Source organism: Pleurodeles waltl, chromosome 4_2 (genome assembly GCF_031143425.1).
Source record: "Pleurodeles waltl isolate 20211129_DDA chromosome 4_2, aPleWal1.hap1.20221129, whole genome shotgun sequence".
In the NCBI taxonomy this organism is placed as follows: domain Eukaryota; kingdom Metazoa; phylum Chordata; class Amphibia; order Caudata; family Salamandridae; genus Pleurodeles; species Pleurodeles waltl.
In genome coordinates this window covers 983,620,596-983,637,850 of record NC_090443.1, presented here as the reverse complement: position 1 = coordinate 983,637,850, position 17,255 = coordinate 983,620,596, and the positions used below count along the sequence as shown (strand labels likewise).

The following is a 17,255-nucleotide window of genomic DNA, read 5'->3' as shown; positions in this document are numbered from 1 at the left end:
ACACAATATTATTCATAGTTGTGGCACCTTCCATGCCCTTTGGGATTCCAACCCACAAATTGCAAATTAGATCTTCTATTGATGTTCTCAAGTCCTTCATTTTTAGGTTGAGCCTGGGCAGCGCGCATGCGTGGTCTCTCGATATGCTGTAATATATGTTCTGTGCGCTTTCACCACATACATCACTTTCATTGGTTCCTTGGCTTGCCTTTCAAAATTATTTTTATTTAAGTAAATGCTTTTTGTTTGTCCCGTCTTAAGGCTGTTTTGTTACCGCCTTGGAGAGTGGCCCCTGTTACATGGATTATTGCACGATCGGCCATATGCCTTACTGTTAAGCACTACTTTTTTCTTTTGCTTCGCGATCCGCGGCACTATAATGTTTGGGCATGTTGTTGTTTCTTGTTGCTGATTCTTTGCGGTGTCTGTGTCTGTTGACTTGAAGGTATTGAAACGCTTTATTTTTTTGCCATGGTGGTATGTTGTTTCAGGTATGGGGCTGATTGAAGTCGACATTTCTTTGCAGTGGCTGCTCTGTCAACTAAGTGTATTGGAGCGCTTTACATGACCACTGGTTTCATAAGAGAAGGAAAAATTCATTTTTGGTAGGCATGGGGAGATTAAGTGATTTGCACAGAATCACAGGATGTTAAGCCAACGCTGCAACGCAAATCTGATTCCCCAACTCCAGTCGACAGCTCAGGCAGTTAGGCCACATCCTCTCCCCTAGGTTTTGTGTGCAACAGACCTACAATTACTGAGAGTGGTCATAATGTATTGGAGCTGGCTGCTTTGACTCAGTCTTTGATCTCTTTCTGCAGCTGTCTTTGATCTCTTTCTGCAGCCTGTTTTATTATACCTGGTATTGCCTCTTTTGTTTCACTTTGAGTGCGAAATGATGGTGCTTTCTTCATGGATCGAGATATGTATGTATGTATATGTGTATATATATATATATATATATATATATATATATGTTCGATGGCATGTGTAGCTGCAGATACACATGCTGTGCACATCCCGCCATCTATTGTTGGGCTCAGAGTGTTACAAGTTGTTTTTCTTCGAAGAAGTCTTTTTCGAGTCATGAGATCGAGGGACTCCTCCCCTTTCGGCTCCATTGCGCATGGGCGTCTACTCCATCTTAGATTGTTTTCTTTCCGCCATCGGGTTCGGACGTGTTCCTTTTCGCTCCGCTTTCGGTTCGGAAAGTTAGCTAAAATCTCGGAAAATTCAACGGTATTGTTTGCGTTCGGTATCGGGTTAGTTACAACAGATCGACACCGAATCTTGAAGAGCTCCGGTGGCCCTTCGGGGTTTTCGATTCCCCGGCGGGGACTGGTCGGGCCCGACCACGTGCGTCTTCAAGGCTAATGGAACGGACCCCATTCCGCTTCTGCCCCGAATGTCATAACAAGTATCCTTATACAGATCAGCATCTGGTCTGTAATTTGTGTCTGTCTCCAGACCACAAAGAGGATACCTGCGAGGCCTGTCGAGTGTTTCGGTCCAGAAAGACGTTAAGAGACCGAAGAGCAAGGAGACTACAAATGGCGGCGGCGCCGACAGGACAAAGACACTTGGAAGAGGAAGAAGAAACCTTTTCCATCGAGGATTCGGACGAGGTTGATCACGAACAGACGCCGAAAACCGTGAGTAAGACGTCGATACAGAAAACTCACGGGAAAAGCACGAAAGCCCAGGGGACGCCACCGCCAGCAGGCCATGGCTTAACCCGGAAAGTAGGTGACCGACCATCGGCACCGAAAAAGGGCATGCATGTGTCGAAGTCATCCGACTCCGGTCGAGATACCGGCACAGAGCAGACTCGACACCGGGTCAGAGCAATCTCGGCACCGAGAGGGCAGCACCGAAACGAGTCTGCACCGAGAGATCAGTACGCCGAAGATTAAAAAAAAGTGTCGTCGGAACCGAAAAAGACAGCCGAAAAAGTTTCCATACCGAAACATCCAGCCTCGGAACCGGAATCAAGTTCCTACACAGAGGAACAGGGCCTGTCCTCACAAATGCAAGGACACAGATTCGGACAGGAACTAGAGACAATAGAGCCAGATTACACTCAAAGAAGGCTCCACATACAAAAAGACACAGGGAAGATCAGTACTCTTCCCCCAATTCGAATGAAAAGAAAACTTGCCTTCCAAGAGAAAGACAAGCAGCCACAGGCAAAGGTGGCAAAACAAGTAACCCCGCCAGCATCTCCACAACGCTCACCACAACCATCACCGGTAGCCACTCCACCAATGATGCAGTCCCCAACTCATACCCGAATGAGTCAGGATGATCCCGACGCATGGGATCTTTATGATGCGCCAGTATCCGATAACAGTCCCGACTGTTATCCAGCGAGACCGTCACCACCTGAGGACAGTACAGCCTACACACAGGTGGTGTCAAGGGCAGCGGCGTTTCATAATGTCACCCTGCATGCAGAACCCATCGAGGATGACTTTTTATTTAACACACTATCGTCCACACATAGCCAGTACCAAAGTCTCCCTATGCTACCGGGAATGCTGAAACACTCCAAACAGGTGTTTCAGGAGCCTGTGAAGGGCAGGGCCATTACTCCAAGGGTGGAGAAGAAGTACAAACCGCCACCAACAGACCCTGTGTACATCACGCAGCAATTAACACCAGACTCAGTGGTAGTAGGGGCAGCTCGCAAGAGAGCGAACTCACACACCTCAGGAGACGCACCACCTCCAGACAAGGAGAGTCCCAAGTTCGACGCTGTGGGGAAAAGGGTTGCGGCACAAGCAGCCAACCAATGGCGCATTGCCAACTCCCAGGCCTTGCTGGCTAGATATGATAGGGCTCATTGGGACGAAATGCAGCATTTCATAGAACACCTGCCCAAAGAGTTCCAAAAGAGAGCACAACAAGTGGTGGAGGAAGGACAGAGTATCTCAAACAATCAGATACGGTCAGCAATGGACGCAGCGGACACAGCTGCTAGGACTGTAAATACAGCAGTGACCATAAGGAGACACGCCTGGCTGCGTACATCAGGATTCAAGCCGGAAATACAACAAGCCGTACTGAATATGCCATTTAACGGACAGCAGTTGTTTGGGCCGGAGGTGGACACTGCTATCGAAAAACTCAAAAAAGACACAGATACGGCTAAAGCCATGGGCGCACTCTACTCCCCACAGAGCAGAGGCACTTTTCGGAAGACACAGTTTCGAGGGGGCTTTCGGGGACAGAGCATAGAACCCTCAACCTCACAAACAAGGCCCACTTATCAGAGTCAATATCAGCGGGGAACTTTTCGGGGACAATATAGAGGGGGACAATTCCCAAAGAGTAGAGGGAAGTTCCAGAGTCCCAAAACTCCACAAAATAAACAGTGACTTCAACGTCACAAATCCCCAACACAAAACACCAGTGGGGGGGAGACTAACCAAGTTCTACAAACACTGGACAGAAATAACAACAGACATGTGGGTCCTAGCCATAATCCAGCATGGTTATTGCATAGAATTTCTACAATTCCCTCCAAATGTTCCACCGAAAACACACATGTCCAAACAACATATGGAACTCTTACAACTGGAGGTCCAAGCGTTGTTGCAAAAAGATGCAATAGAGATAGTACCAATTCATCAAAGAGGAACAGGAGTTTACTCCCTGTACTTTCTCATACCCAAAAAAGACAAAACTCTAAGACCTATATTAGATCTCAGAACACTAAACATGTACATCAAATCAGATCACTTTCACATGGTGACACTGCAAGACGTGATCCCACTGCTCAAACAAGACTACATGACAACACTGGACCTAAAGGATGCATATTTCCATATACCTATACATCCTTCCCACAGAAAGTACTTAAGGTTCGTATTCCAAGGAGTACATTACCAGTTCAAAGTGTTGCCATTCGGTATAACAACAGCGCCAAGAGTTTTTACAAAATGCCTGGCAGTAGTGGCTGCTCATATCAGAAGGCAGCAAATACACGTGTTCCCATACCTAGACGATTGGTTAATCAAAACCAATACGCAACAACGGTGTTCACAACACACAAATTATGTCATAGAAACCCTTCACAAACTAGGTTTCTCACTCAACTACAACAAGTCACACCTACAACCGTGTCAAATACAACAATACTTAGGAGCAACAATCAACACAACAAAAGGGATTGCCACTCCAAGTCCGCAAAGGGTTCAGGCATTTCAAAACGTAATACAAGCCATGCACCCAGAACAAAAGATACAGGTAAAATTAGTGATGAAACTACTAGGCATGATGTCCTCATGCATAGCCATTGTCCCAAACGCAAGATTGCACATGCGGCCCTTACAACAGTGCCTAGCATCACAATGGTCACAGGCACAGGGTCAACTTCAAGATCTACTGTTGATAGACCACCAAACATACACCTCGCTTCAATGGGTGGAACACTATAAATTTAAACAAAGGGCGGCCTTTTCAAGACCCAGTGCCTCAATACGTAATAACAACAGATGCCTCCATGATAGGGTGGGGAGCACACCTCAACCAACACAGCATCCAAGGACAATGGGACGCTCAGCAGAGACAGTTTCACATAAATCACTTAGAACTACTAGCAGTATTTATAGCGCTGAAAGCATTTCAGCCTATAATAACCCACAAACACATTCTTGTCAAAACAGACAACATGACAACAATGTATTATCTGAACAAACAGGGAGGAACACACTCAACACAGTTGTGTCTCCTGGCACAGAAAATATGGCATTGGGCGATTCACAACCACATTCACCTAATAGCGCAGTTCATACCTGGAATTCAAAACCAGTTAGCAGACAATCTCTCTCGGGATCACCAACAGATCCACGAATGGGAAATCCATCCCCAAATACTAAAAACTTTCTTCCAAAGGTGGGGAACACTGCAAATAGACCTATTTGCAACAAAAAAAACGCAAAATGCCTAAACTTCGCATCCAGGTACCCACAGGCTCACTCTCAGGGCAATGCGTTATGGATGAGTTGGTCAGGGATATTTGCTTACGCTTTTCCCCCTCTCCCACTCCTTCCATATCTAGTAAACAAATTGAGTCAAAACAAACTCAAACTCATACTAATAGCACCAACTTGGGCAAGACAACCTTGGTACACAACACTACTAGACCTCTCAGTAGTGCCCCATATCAAGCTACCAAACAGACCAGATCTGTTAACTCAACACAAACAACAGATCAGACACCCAAATCCAGCATCGCTGAATCTAGCAATTTGGCTCCTGAAGTCTTAGAATTTGGGCACCTAGACCTTACACAGGAATGTATGGAGGTCATAAAACAAGCTAGGAAACCAACCACAAGACATTGTTATGCAAATAAGTGGAAAAGATTTGTTTATTACTGCCATAATAATCAAATTCAACCATTAAACGCATCTGCTATAGACATCGTCAGCTACCTACTGCACTTACAAAAGTCAAAGTTAGCTTTTTCATCCATTAAAATACATCTCACCGCAATTTCAGCTTATCTGCAAATTACGCACTCAACTTCATTATTCAGGGTCCCAGTCATAAAAGCATTTATGGAGGGTCTTAAAAGAATTATCCCACCAAGAACACCACCAGTTCCTTCGTGGAATCTCAACATTGTCTTAACACGACTTATGGGTCCACCTTTTGAACCCATGCACTCATGTGACATACAGTACTTAACTTGGAAAGTAGCTTTTCTGATAGCTATCACATCTCTCAGAAGAGTAAGTGAAATACAAGCTTTTACTATACAAGAACCCTTTATTCAGATACATAAGCATACAGTAGTTCTACGAACAAATCCTAAATTCTTACCTAAAGTCATATCACCGTTCCACTTAAATCAAACAGTGGAACTCCCAGTATTCTTTCCAGAACCAGATTCGGTAGCTGAGAGAGCGTTACATACATTAGACATTAAAAGGGCACTAATGTACTACATAGATAGAACAAAACAAATTTGCAAAACAAAACAATTGTTTGTTGCATTCCAAAAGCCTCATACAGGGAATCCAATATCCAAACAAGGCATTGCCAGATGGATAGTTAAATGTATTCAAACCTGTTATATAAAAGTAAAAAGAGAACTGCCTATTACACCAAAGGCACACTCAACTAGAAAGAAAGGTGCTACTATGGCCTTTCTCTGAAACATACCAATGACTGAAATATGTAAGGCAGCCACATGTTCTACGCCTCATACATTTACCAAACATTACTGCGTGGATGTGTTAACAACACAGCAAGCCACAGTAGGACAAGCAGTATTACGAACTTTATTTCAAACAACTTCAACTCCTACAGGCTGAACCACCGCTTTTGGGGAGATAACTGCTTACTAGTCTGTGCACAGCATGTGTATCTGCAGCTACACATGCCATCGAACGGAAAATGTCACTTACCCAGTGTACATCTGTTCGTGGCATGAGACGCTGCAGATTTTACATGCGCCCTCCCACCTCCCCGGGAGCCTCTAGCCGTTTTAAGTTGAGAAAAAAAATTAGACTTGTACATTTGTAAATTTGTAAATATATTACTTTTAAACACATTATGTACATACATATTTACTCCATTGCATGGGCACTTACTATATACACAACTCCTACCTCACCCTCTGTGGGGAAAACAATCTAAGATGGAGTCGACGCCCATGCGCAATGGAGCCGAAAGGGGAGGAGTCCCTCGATCTTGTGACTCGAAAAAGACTTCTTCGAAGAAAAACAACTTGAAACACTCCGAGCCCAACACTAGATGGCGGGATGTGCACAGCATGTGAATCTGCAGCGTCTCATGCCACGAACAGATGTACACTGGGTAAGTGACATTTTCCATATATATAAATATATATATATATATATATATATATATATATATCTCTCTCTCTCTCTCTCTCTCTCTCTTTCTCTTTCTTTCTTCCACTCCACTCCAACCGTCTCTTAATATTTGTTTTCAATCGTGCCAAGGTTCTATTAATAGGGAAATTAAAGCCTATTGGCTTTGCTATAATGTTTTCTTTGGACATTGTTTGTGGTGGCTAAAAAAGAATGTGCTTTTTCTATTCAAGCCATACCATTTATTGGTGCATTTTTGAAAGTTGAAAAGCTGTGCGTTTCTTTTGTGTTTTGTTTTGGGTAATGTGGTTTACGTGCATTTTCAAAGTAGCGTATAATTCTAAATTCAGTTTTTTAACTGAGAATGTTGCGTATAGAGGAAGACCCTTTAAATATTGTGCTGGCCTATGTCTAAAGCTTTGCACTTATCAAATAGAGATATGTTTAGATAACAACTAAAACACACGTTGTCCTTTAGATGATCTAAAAGTATAGTACACCAGAAAAACACACAACTATTTACTTTAAAGACACTACAACATACTCAAAAGGACATTGTTGTGCTTATCACTCAACTGCCAAGAAAAGCCTGCTTTTTAGATGCCAGAACAGTTTGAACTTCTCCAGGACTTGGTGCGGGATGCTGACATTGGCACAGTCCAGGTAGGTCTGTCCTGATTTCAGTCTCTTCATCCTGACAAGTGTACTTACACGTGACTTGTATACTGCCGGTGGACAGTTCTGTCTCTGGCACAAAACAATGAACATCCAGTAATACAGTACCACCTACTTCCTATTACATGTCGGCCTCTCCGCACATCCTTTTAAATATTTCTTCTCCTAGCCTTCCTCCAGTGTTTTAGTCAGCCAGCAACTCCAATGGTGGGCTGGTGAATGTGGTATTCTATTCTTATTAGCATGGCAGATTTAAACTAGGATGCTAAATGGCAATATATTCATTTTTTTTGCTACAGATAGAGGAAGAAGGTAAATGGAAGTCCTTTAGTTATATGCAGGGCCACTGGAATTATTTGGAAGAGAGGACCAAATTATGTTGCAGAGTTGCCAATTTGTGGCAAGAAAAGTCCAGTTCTGCATTTACAGTGCCATATAGCTCTAACTCAAGCAAATATGAGACCTATTGCATTACAAATGCTTGTTTTTCATATGATCTGCTTTCTTGGCAACAACACACGTCACGCGGGGCACGTCAAGACGTCCCTAGCAATTACAAAACGTCACGGCCCTGGAGAGCGGAATGAAGCTTAGCCCTACGCGCTTCCTCACCACAGCGCTGACAGAAGGGTCACAAGTGGCGGGTTCTCTATTTTCAGACCCAGTTAGGCTGCACTGGTGACACATGGGCCAGGTCCCACTGCTGGCCTGTCTGGAGTGAACCAGTGAGGTGCACAGTCTCGAGTTCCACCTCTAGAATCATATATCATATGTTCTAGTTTATTCCACCCTCGCTTGCCGTGCAATGGTATTTGAAGTTACCTTTTAGCACCCCCATATTTGACTGGACACCAGAAAAATTATTGCCATGCTTACCATTTTTTGTCAAATGTTGTTTTTGAAAACTATGATAAAGCAATGCACATAGTACTGTAACAACAGGAAACATCATGCTTCCATACTCCATACATCATTCTTTTGTATTCCATACATTATGTACAAAGCTGGGTAGCCTAACATAGGGCTTAGTATGCCCACCATTTCCCCCCAGATTTTCTCTTGGTTCTGAGGGCCCTGCACCCTGAGAACCAAGACTTCATGCACCGGTCCATGACTCCACTCAGAGAAGGACGGAGGGGGCGCTGTGTTCCAGTGCTTGGTAGTCTCTCTTAGCAATCAGCGCTCCTATCCCCACTAAGGTGCCACCTTTGCAGTCCTACCCTCACCTCCTCAAAGCTGGTTTCTTAGACAGCAGTGAATATTTTCGTCAGAACCAAAATAAAGTCTCTTGTTGTCTTCCGCTTCTTCTCTTCCCTTTTTTCTTTACATTCCTCATCGTTTTGCTTTTCTTGTTCTTATCTTTCATTGATTATTCATGCTGTCTTGAGGAGAAACTATTGTTATCTGTAACCGATTCTGTTTTAGAGCACACGGATGAGTCTGAAGTTTCAAAGATGGTTATTTTACTCTTTCCTGCCACATGTGTAGATTTCTAGCGTCTTTGGTTCCTTTAACCACTTGACTACTATAGCTTCTCTTTCCTTGGTGCTGACGCCTTTTTTTGAATGTTTGGGGCAGTTCACACTTCACCCTTTTTAACCCTTTTCACCCACAAAAGGTGTCCGGGACAAATTCGGGTCAATTTATCCCATATCTTGGAGATTGTAAACATGCTGAGGGTTTGTGGATGTCATTGGCGTGTACTGAGAAATGGCCCGAAATATTGCTTCGTTTCGGGAGGGGGCAGGTTAATTAAATGGGAAGAAAGTGCTACTCAAGACAATTTTTTTTTTATTATTATTTTTTAATTGCCATCAACGGAGGGTGGCTGTGCTCGGATAAATATCTCAACAGCTTTTAGGAACAAGCACAGTTGTTAAAAATAAAATACAAAATAAAAAAAGTCCTGAAATGTTTGCACATTTTTAGCTCTAGCTTGCAAGGTTGACCTGTTGTAAGTATTGTGGGCTTTTTACCACACCCACCTCACGCCCATCACTTTCACTCGTTCGTGGGCTTGTCTTTCAAAAATCCCTTAATGTCATTGGTAAATGCTTTTCTTTTGTCCCGCCTTGGGGCAGTTTTTTACCGCCTTGCAGACTGACCCTGTTATAAGTATTATCGCACAATTGCCAATATACGTCAGTGTGGGTGAACTATTTTTTTTCTTTTGTCTCTCCCCTTCATGCTCCTTGGTGCTCACAGCGCAGAATAGTGCGAACTCCATTGGCGGCATTGAAGTGCTGGTCACACTGTTCACACTGTTTCCTAATCAGAGTAATTTATTTCGCCTCTCCCCTTCACACTCCATAGCTTTCTCAAAAACACATATAATTGTTAAATGCTTTACTAAAAAACATTGAAAATCTGAAAGCAGCTTTCCACGGCTGATACTGCAATTATCACTGCACTTGTGAAAACTCGACCCGTAATACGTTGCAAGCATCCTTTTTCAAAACAGTTTTGCCCATAACTCAGCCTGTGGTGGTCCTAGGACAATAGGACCACCACCAAAACGTTCAGCATGACACTTTATGTTTAGGTCATATCTGGGTCTCCACACTAGGTTAGTGGGGAGCACAAAATAATAAGCCCCCACTTTACAGTCCCTCTTAGGTTGAGCATAGCAGGGCGCAAGCACTGCTTTTCCGACATGTTGGTATCTATGTGGGCTTTTAACCATGCCCACCTCATGCTCATCACTTTCACTCATTTATGGGCTTGCCTTTCAAAAATCTTTTGACATTGGTAAATGCTGTAAGTTTGTCCCTCCTTGGGGTAGTTCTGTTACTGCCTTGGCCATCAACCCTGTTACATGGATAATTGCACGTTTGCTGATATGTTTGACTGCGACCAAACTATTTTTTCCTTGTGTCTCTCCTTCGCGCTCATGCTCATGGCGGCCGTGGGGTTTGAATTGACTTGCTTAGGTCAACTGTTTTACTTTTCATTTTAGATTTATGTTGTAAGAACAGTCCAGTTAGGAATTTACAACTCTGATAACTCAAACTCGAGCAAACACAAGACCCATTGCATTGCAAATGCTTATTTAAGTTCTCTTATGGCTGGAACATTTGTTGCACAGCTTGGAGTAGTTTGTGTTCTAAGGGCCTTAATATTGCAGTAGGCCTGAAAATGTATAAAGCACTGACATCAAGGGGTTAATTATACGGTTGCACTGCATTACATTCTGACATTCTATTTTCATGTGGTTATGCCCTTTGGGGCTAATTATATTGTTACATGACCATGTTTCTTACAAATGATATTTTTATTGTGGTGTCCTCTGGGGGCTGTTCTCAGCATTACAGTCAACATATTACAATGTTTGCTGCACTCTTTCGTTCCATAATGCTTTACAGGGCATTCTTTTACAAAACGTTTTTGCTCATAACTCAGCCTGTGGTGGTCCTAGGACAATGGGTCCACGTTATTAGGTTTATATGGTAATTTCTATATGTTTAATAATCTGTCCTTATTGCAATTATGACCATGATTCAGGCCAGCTTAACATCCGTGTTACACTCTGACTGTTTGAACACTCTTGATAGGTTTGGTGACCCATCTGGTTTATTTCTCTCGTTACTCCTCCGTGGCTGTCTTGTGTCTTGTTTTGGGAACTGTGTTCAGCAACCAGCAACTGTACGGTGGGGTGGTGAAAGTGGTATTCCATTGGAATTAGCATGGCAGATTTAAATTAGGATGCTAAATGGCAATATTTTTATTTTTGGCTACAGATAGAGGAAAATAGTAAATGGAAGTGTTAGTTTTATATGCATGACCACTGGAATTGTGGCAGGAAAAGACCAAATTATGAGGCAGATTTGCCCAATTTATGTGGCAAGAAAAGTCGGGTTATGAATTTACGACACCAGCTCTAACTCAAGCACATGCGAGGTCCATTGCATTGCAAATGCTTGTTCCTATTTGTGGTTTCAGTCTGCACGCAATTTATCGTGATAAAAGGCGTGAACCCATGGGTGAAACCAAAATGTTATAGTGTTCTGAAAACTAGACAACTTCAAATTCAGCAAGGGCTCGTTTTTGTAGGTTGCCAAAGAAACTAGTTGTTGAAATTAAAAAATAAGGAATAGTAGGAAAAATAGCAGTTGGGACAAAGTTTTCATCTTTAAGTTATAAAATTGACATAACTTTATTTCCATCAGACCCCTTATGGTTGCAGGGGTATGTGCTATTTGTTGTTGTTTTTCTTTTGGTTTCTTTTGTTTTTTTTCAAAAGCATGCGATACCCTGGGCGAACAAATGAGCTGTATCCTGTAATGATTTTTCAATATGTACCAATGAGACAGCAATTCATGTTTGTAAAATCTAATTAATGAAAAGAGTGTGAAGTCAATCTACTATTTTTTAAGTGTACACAAAACACTGAGTTTAGATTCAGGGGGGTTCCCCAGAGGACGAATTGTGTTCTTTTTGGCCTACTGGCTTTTATTTGGAAATTAGTAATAAGAAATGTTTTACTCTTATGTGTTTCCACACTCCTCCATATAAAAACTGTAGCTCACTGGTTTGGGTAGTCATACTGCCCGCAACAGGAAAGATCCCAAAACACAACAAGGAGAGAACAATTTTGTCCGTTAGAATAGACACATTGTTTGCAATGCGTGTAGCTGTGGATTTTGAGCCTTGTTTCTGTTGCCACCTAGACACATACCAAACCCAGGCATTTCTGAAACTGGAGAGAAAATTTAAAAAAATCAGTGGGGATCCACAAAATTCCTACACTTCTCTCAACACAAACCTTGCCCAACTTGTGAGTGGACTTCGTTTTTTGTTTTTTTGTTATATGTGTAGCTGTGGATTTTGAGCCCAAGCTCGGCTGTGGAGTTACATTTTTGTTGAGAGTGTGTGAAACATGTGGGAATACTGGTTGATAAAAATGTTGTGAATCCTCTCAACTGCCAGAATTTTTCCATCCAGAAATGTGAGAAAACTGTGTGATTGTAGCTAGGGTGGAGGTTTACATTGTGAAAACGTTATGGGATCTACACATCACACCACCGTGGATTGCTCTGGGTATCCGGTAGGGACTACTAGCTGTAGATTCCTTACCGTAGAATTATCCACAGGCATCAGACTGGTTATGGAAGATTTCTTTTATGGGTAGTATCCCTGTGCGCCGGTAGTTGACATTGATTGGCTCCGCTTGTGCCGTTGTTTTTGCTGGAAGTGACGCCTGCAACACCTATATAGGCGCCACCCAGGTATGCTGACATCAGTTCTTTTCTTTCTGCACAAGCCAACACAGATACCAAAAAAGCTACACCGCCAGTCTGTTTTTTACTGTGCTTTTTTCGATGTTTGGCACAGTTTGAGTTTTACCGCCTGGTGTGGTAGGATGTCTTCCAAAAAAAGGATGGCTTCAAGCCCTGCGGCGCCTGTTACCAGCCGATATCAGTGGTGGACCCGCACCTTGTTTGCCAATGGTGTCCCAAGAGCAACCACGATCCAAAGTCATGCTCCACTGTCATGCGATGAACCAGAAGTCCTTGAGGGAGTGCTTCCTTGGCTTATGGTGGCTAATGGTGTGACTCCACGCAGATCGAGGTCCCAGTGAAGAGGAAGGTCCTGGGAGCAGTCCTGGAGTCAGAGGTAGTCGTCCCACTCCAAATCTTCGGGACACTTATAAGAAGAAGAAGAAGAAGTCGAAGTACTCTTTGACTTTTCCGTGTCCATCGGCTGACGAGACACAGAAGCATCCACATTCTATTCTGCCCTCGGCAGTTGAGTCTGCACAGACTAAACGTTTTCCCAAATTTCCGGGAGCAGGAGCGACCCCCGCCCAACTAAGCGAGTCCTATGTTGCCATGTGTGCCATACATGGGTGGCCCAACTCCTCCGGTGCGCCTTCAGGGATCCCCTACTGCGGGGTCAGGAGGATCCCCTACTGATTTTGCACCAGTGGCTCCGGCCCCAGCACCACTGGGGCTCAAGGATCCACTTTTGGATCTGGACTGATGCTGGTCGTGCCACGTAGACCTTTTCCAGCACCGGTTTCGATGCGACACGGCAGCGCCATCCCCAACTCCAAAACAGAGCCGGATGGGCGTTGCTCAACACTATATCTGGCGTCAAGATCAGATCCTGAGCCCTATTCTTATGAGCTCAGTCTCGGGGAGTAAGGGAGGTGTCACTGGACCCTGAATTCTAGCCTTCTGAACAGGATATGGACTGGTGTGAGAAACTGGGTGAAGGCAGTGGCCTGGATACTTCCCCAGATGCTTTCTCCCCCTTCCATGGCTACAGCAGAGGGAGTGTTCTTCGAGATGGTGGTGCGGAGGGCTGCTGAGGTCCTTACTTTCAGTTGCCCTCAGTGGCTGTCAAGACTAATGTCTTGATCGAGGTGCTTCAGCCTGGGGTTTCCCCATCTGAACTGCTCCTCCCATTTATGAGGCCCTCACTGATGTTCTCTTGGGTTTCTGGTCCATACCTAAAACAGAGGCTCCTGTGAACAGGACAATCGCCTGACGCCATCGCCCAGCCCCATGGGACCCACGTTTCCTCACCCAACACCCCCGAACCCTGAAAGATTGGTGGTCCAGGCTTATGGCGGCTAATGGTGTGACTCCACGCCGATTGAGGTCCAAGTGAAGAGGAAGGTCCTGGGAGTGGTCCTGGAGTCGGAGGTCATTGTCCCACTCCAAATCTTCGGGACACTCAGATAAGCAGGACTGAAGCCTGCCTGCATCTCTCCCAAAGCTTAATGTATCTGCATGAATTTACTGGCCATGCTCACAACATATTTCTCCAAGACTTCTGCAGCCAAAGAAAGTAATGAGATGGGGGTTCTTTAATACTGTCAGATCCAAACTTTATTTTTTTCAGCAGTGGAATGATAGTGACCTGACGTGCACGACTGGTCCTATCAGTGTCCACTAGATCTTTTGGCACCATCTCCATGGTAGTAGCCCTTCCACCACACTTAAAGCCAGTACCACAAAGCTCACAGTGGGCTACAACACTGCAAAAATCCTAGAAAACAGCTGCCATGCCAGTACCTACCAGTCAATACCATGAGGCTCAGAAGTTCTGGCCTACCATCTAGGCGCAACTCTTAACAGCTGCAGGTCGGTGGTCCACCATCCCGAACATGACGCAGCAGCTCAAAACAGCTTGACACTGGTCCCTGCAGCATCTTTAACGCAGTACCTTAGAAAGCGGAGGCTCCTAATAAGCATTTTTCTCATCTATTGGTGTGAATTTCATCTTCACAGACTCCTTTCTTGCTGGAATCACAGACCCTGGGCAGTAGGGCTGCCGCTCAGTGGCATGAGGGTTACCAACCTCTCGCAACAATCTCAAGAGCACATAGAGTTCCCTTATTTAAACCAAAAGTCGTTGGACCAACAGGAGCAGTTTTTATATTTTTCTAATATTATAGAATCAAGGAATAAATTCTTGAGGACAACGCAAGAGAAGTGAAGTCTTTTAAATCCACAGAAGGTCTTCAGCCCCTCCAGCCCCCATCCCCTGTTTCCAAGTTCCTCTGGACAGCATCGCTGGGAACCAGAACTGGGTAGAAACCTGACCCCCACAGAATGGGGGGAGATATACTACAGAGCACATCATACTGCTCGCTACTCAGCGAGCATTGAAACAGCAGTCAAAATCACTAACTGGTATCAAACACCCCCAACTTCAGCAGTCATCCGATTGTGTGGGGGTAGCATTGTTGGAGACAGTGTGGTAGGCATGGAATGCTACTCCACATCCTGTGGGACTGCCCCAAGATCTCAAATTTTTAGGACCAGATTTTGCAGGACATAGATACCCATCTCAACACACAGCTACCCAGGCTCCTGGCTTATGCCATACTTGACCTTTCTGATCTACTCACATTTCCGCTGAAATCACACAGGGGGCGGCACATTGGTCTAGCGTTTGGAGCTGCCCATCAGACGATAATCGCATACTGGGGCACCACTATGGTTCCTACACATTGGGACTGGCTTCATAAACTCTGGTACATATTGGGAATGGAAAAGCTCTCTCGGACATTGGTGGCCCAAGGAGACTCCTATATCGACTTCTGGAGCCCATTTATTGTATTACTATCTCACCATTTTAGGGAACTGACATGCCCTAGATACCTAAAACTGTTGCGACTCCTGGACTGTCCATAGCTGGACTTATGTTTTAGAATGTAATGCATTCACAGCCGACTTGCCCTGTTTTTGTCGCTTTGGCCGAGTGCACACCTGGGGGGTGGGTTTAGGTAGAGGGGGGGAGATGTTTAAGTTCTTTGTATGTTATATTCCTTGTTGACTCTGTCTATTGCTCATGTTATTATGAGGCTAATATACTTTTGAACTTCAGTTAACAATGAAAAGATTTAAACCATAAATCCCCAGAAGGATTTTTATGTTGAATATTTCATTGTAGCTTTTGTTATTGCATACATTGTATATGGACTTCAACATGCTTGGAGTGTAGGAAAGTACCATCTTGCCTGGCATGTTACCCCCATATTTCACTGTATATATGTTGTTTTAGTTGTATGTGTCACTGGGACCCTGTCAGCCAGGGCCCCAGTGCTCATAAGTGTGCCCTGTATGTGTTACCTGTGTTATGACTAACTGTCTCACTGAGGCTCTGCTAATCAGAACCTCAGTGGTTATGCTCTCTCATTTCTTTCAAATTGTCACTAACAGGCTAGTGACCAATTTTACCAATTTACATTGGCATACTGGAACACCCTTATAATTCCCTAGTATATGGTACTGAGGTACCCACGGTATTGGGGTTCCAGGAGATCCTTATGGGTGGCAGCATTTCTTTTGCCACCCATAGGGAGCTCTAACAATTCTTACACAGGCCTGCCACTGCAGCCTGAGTGAAATAACGTCCACGTTATTTCACAGCCATTTTACACTGCACTTAAGTAACTTATAAGTCACCTATATGTCTAACCTTTACCTGGTAAAGGTTGGGTGCTAAGTTAGTTAGTGTGTGGGCACCCTGGCACTAGCCAAGGTGCCACCACATTGTTCAGGGCCAATTCCCCGGACTTTGTGAGTGCGGGGACACCATTACACGTGTGCACTACATATAGGTCACTACCTATGTGTAGCTTCACAATGGTAACTCCGAATATGGCCATGTAACATGTCTAAGATCATGGAATTGCCCCCTCTGCCATCCTGGCATTGTTGGTACAATCCCATGATCCCACGGGTCTGTAGCACAGACCCGGGTACTGCCAAACTGCCTTTACAGGGGTTTCACTGCAGCTGCTGCTGCTGCCAACCCCTCAGACAGGTTTCTGCCCTCCTGGGGTCCAGCCAGGCTTGGCCCAGGAAGGCAGAACAAAGGACTTCCTCAGAGAGAGGGTGTTACACCCTCTCCCTTTGGAAAAAGGTGTTCAGGCAGGGGAGGAGTAGCCTCCCCCAGCCTCTGGAAATGCTTTCATGGGCACAGAGGGTGCCCATTTCTGCATAAGCCAGTCTACACCGGTTCAGGGACCCCTCAGCCCAGCTCTGGCACGAAACTGGCCAAAGGAAAGGGGAGTGACCACTCCCCTGACCTGCACCTCCCCTGGGAGGTGCCCAGAGCTCCTCCAGTGTGCTCCAGACCTCTGACATCTTGGAAACAGAGGTGCTGCTGGCACACTGGACTGCTCTGAGTGGCCAGTGCCAGCAGGTGACGTCAGAGACTCCTTCTGATAGGCTAGCAACACCTGAAGGAGCCTATCTTCTCTCCTAAGTAGCCAAACCC

General features: G+C 44.6%; 1 protein-coding gene across 1 annotated transcript in view; it reads left to right on the top strand.

The window, feature by feature from the left end:
• The window catches only part of TESK2 (testis associated actin remodelling kinase 2), a 456,655-nt gene that overhangs the window by 399,582 nt on the left and 39,818 nt on the right, over window positions 1–17,255 (top strand). The gene's annotated exons all lie outside the window — the stretch shown is intronic.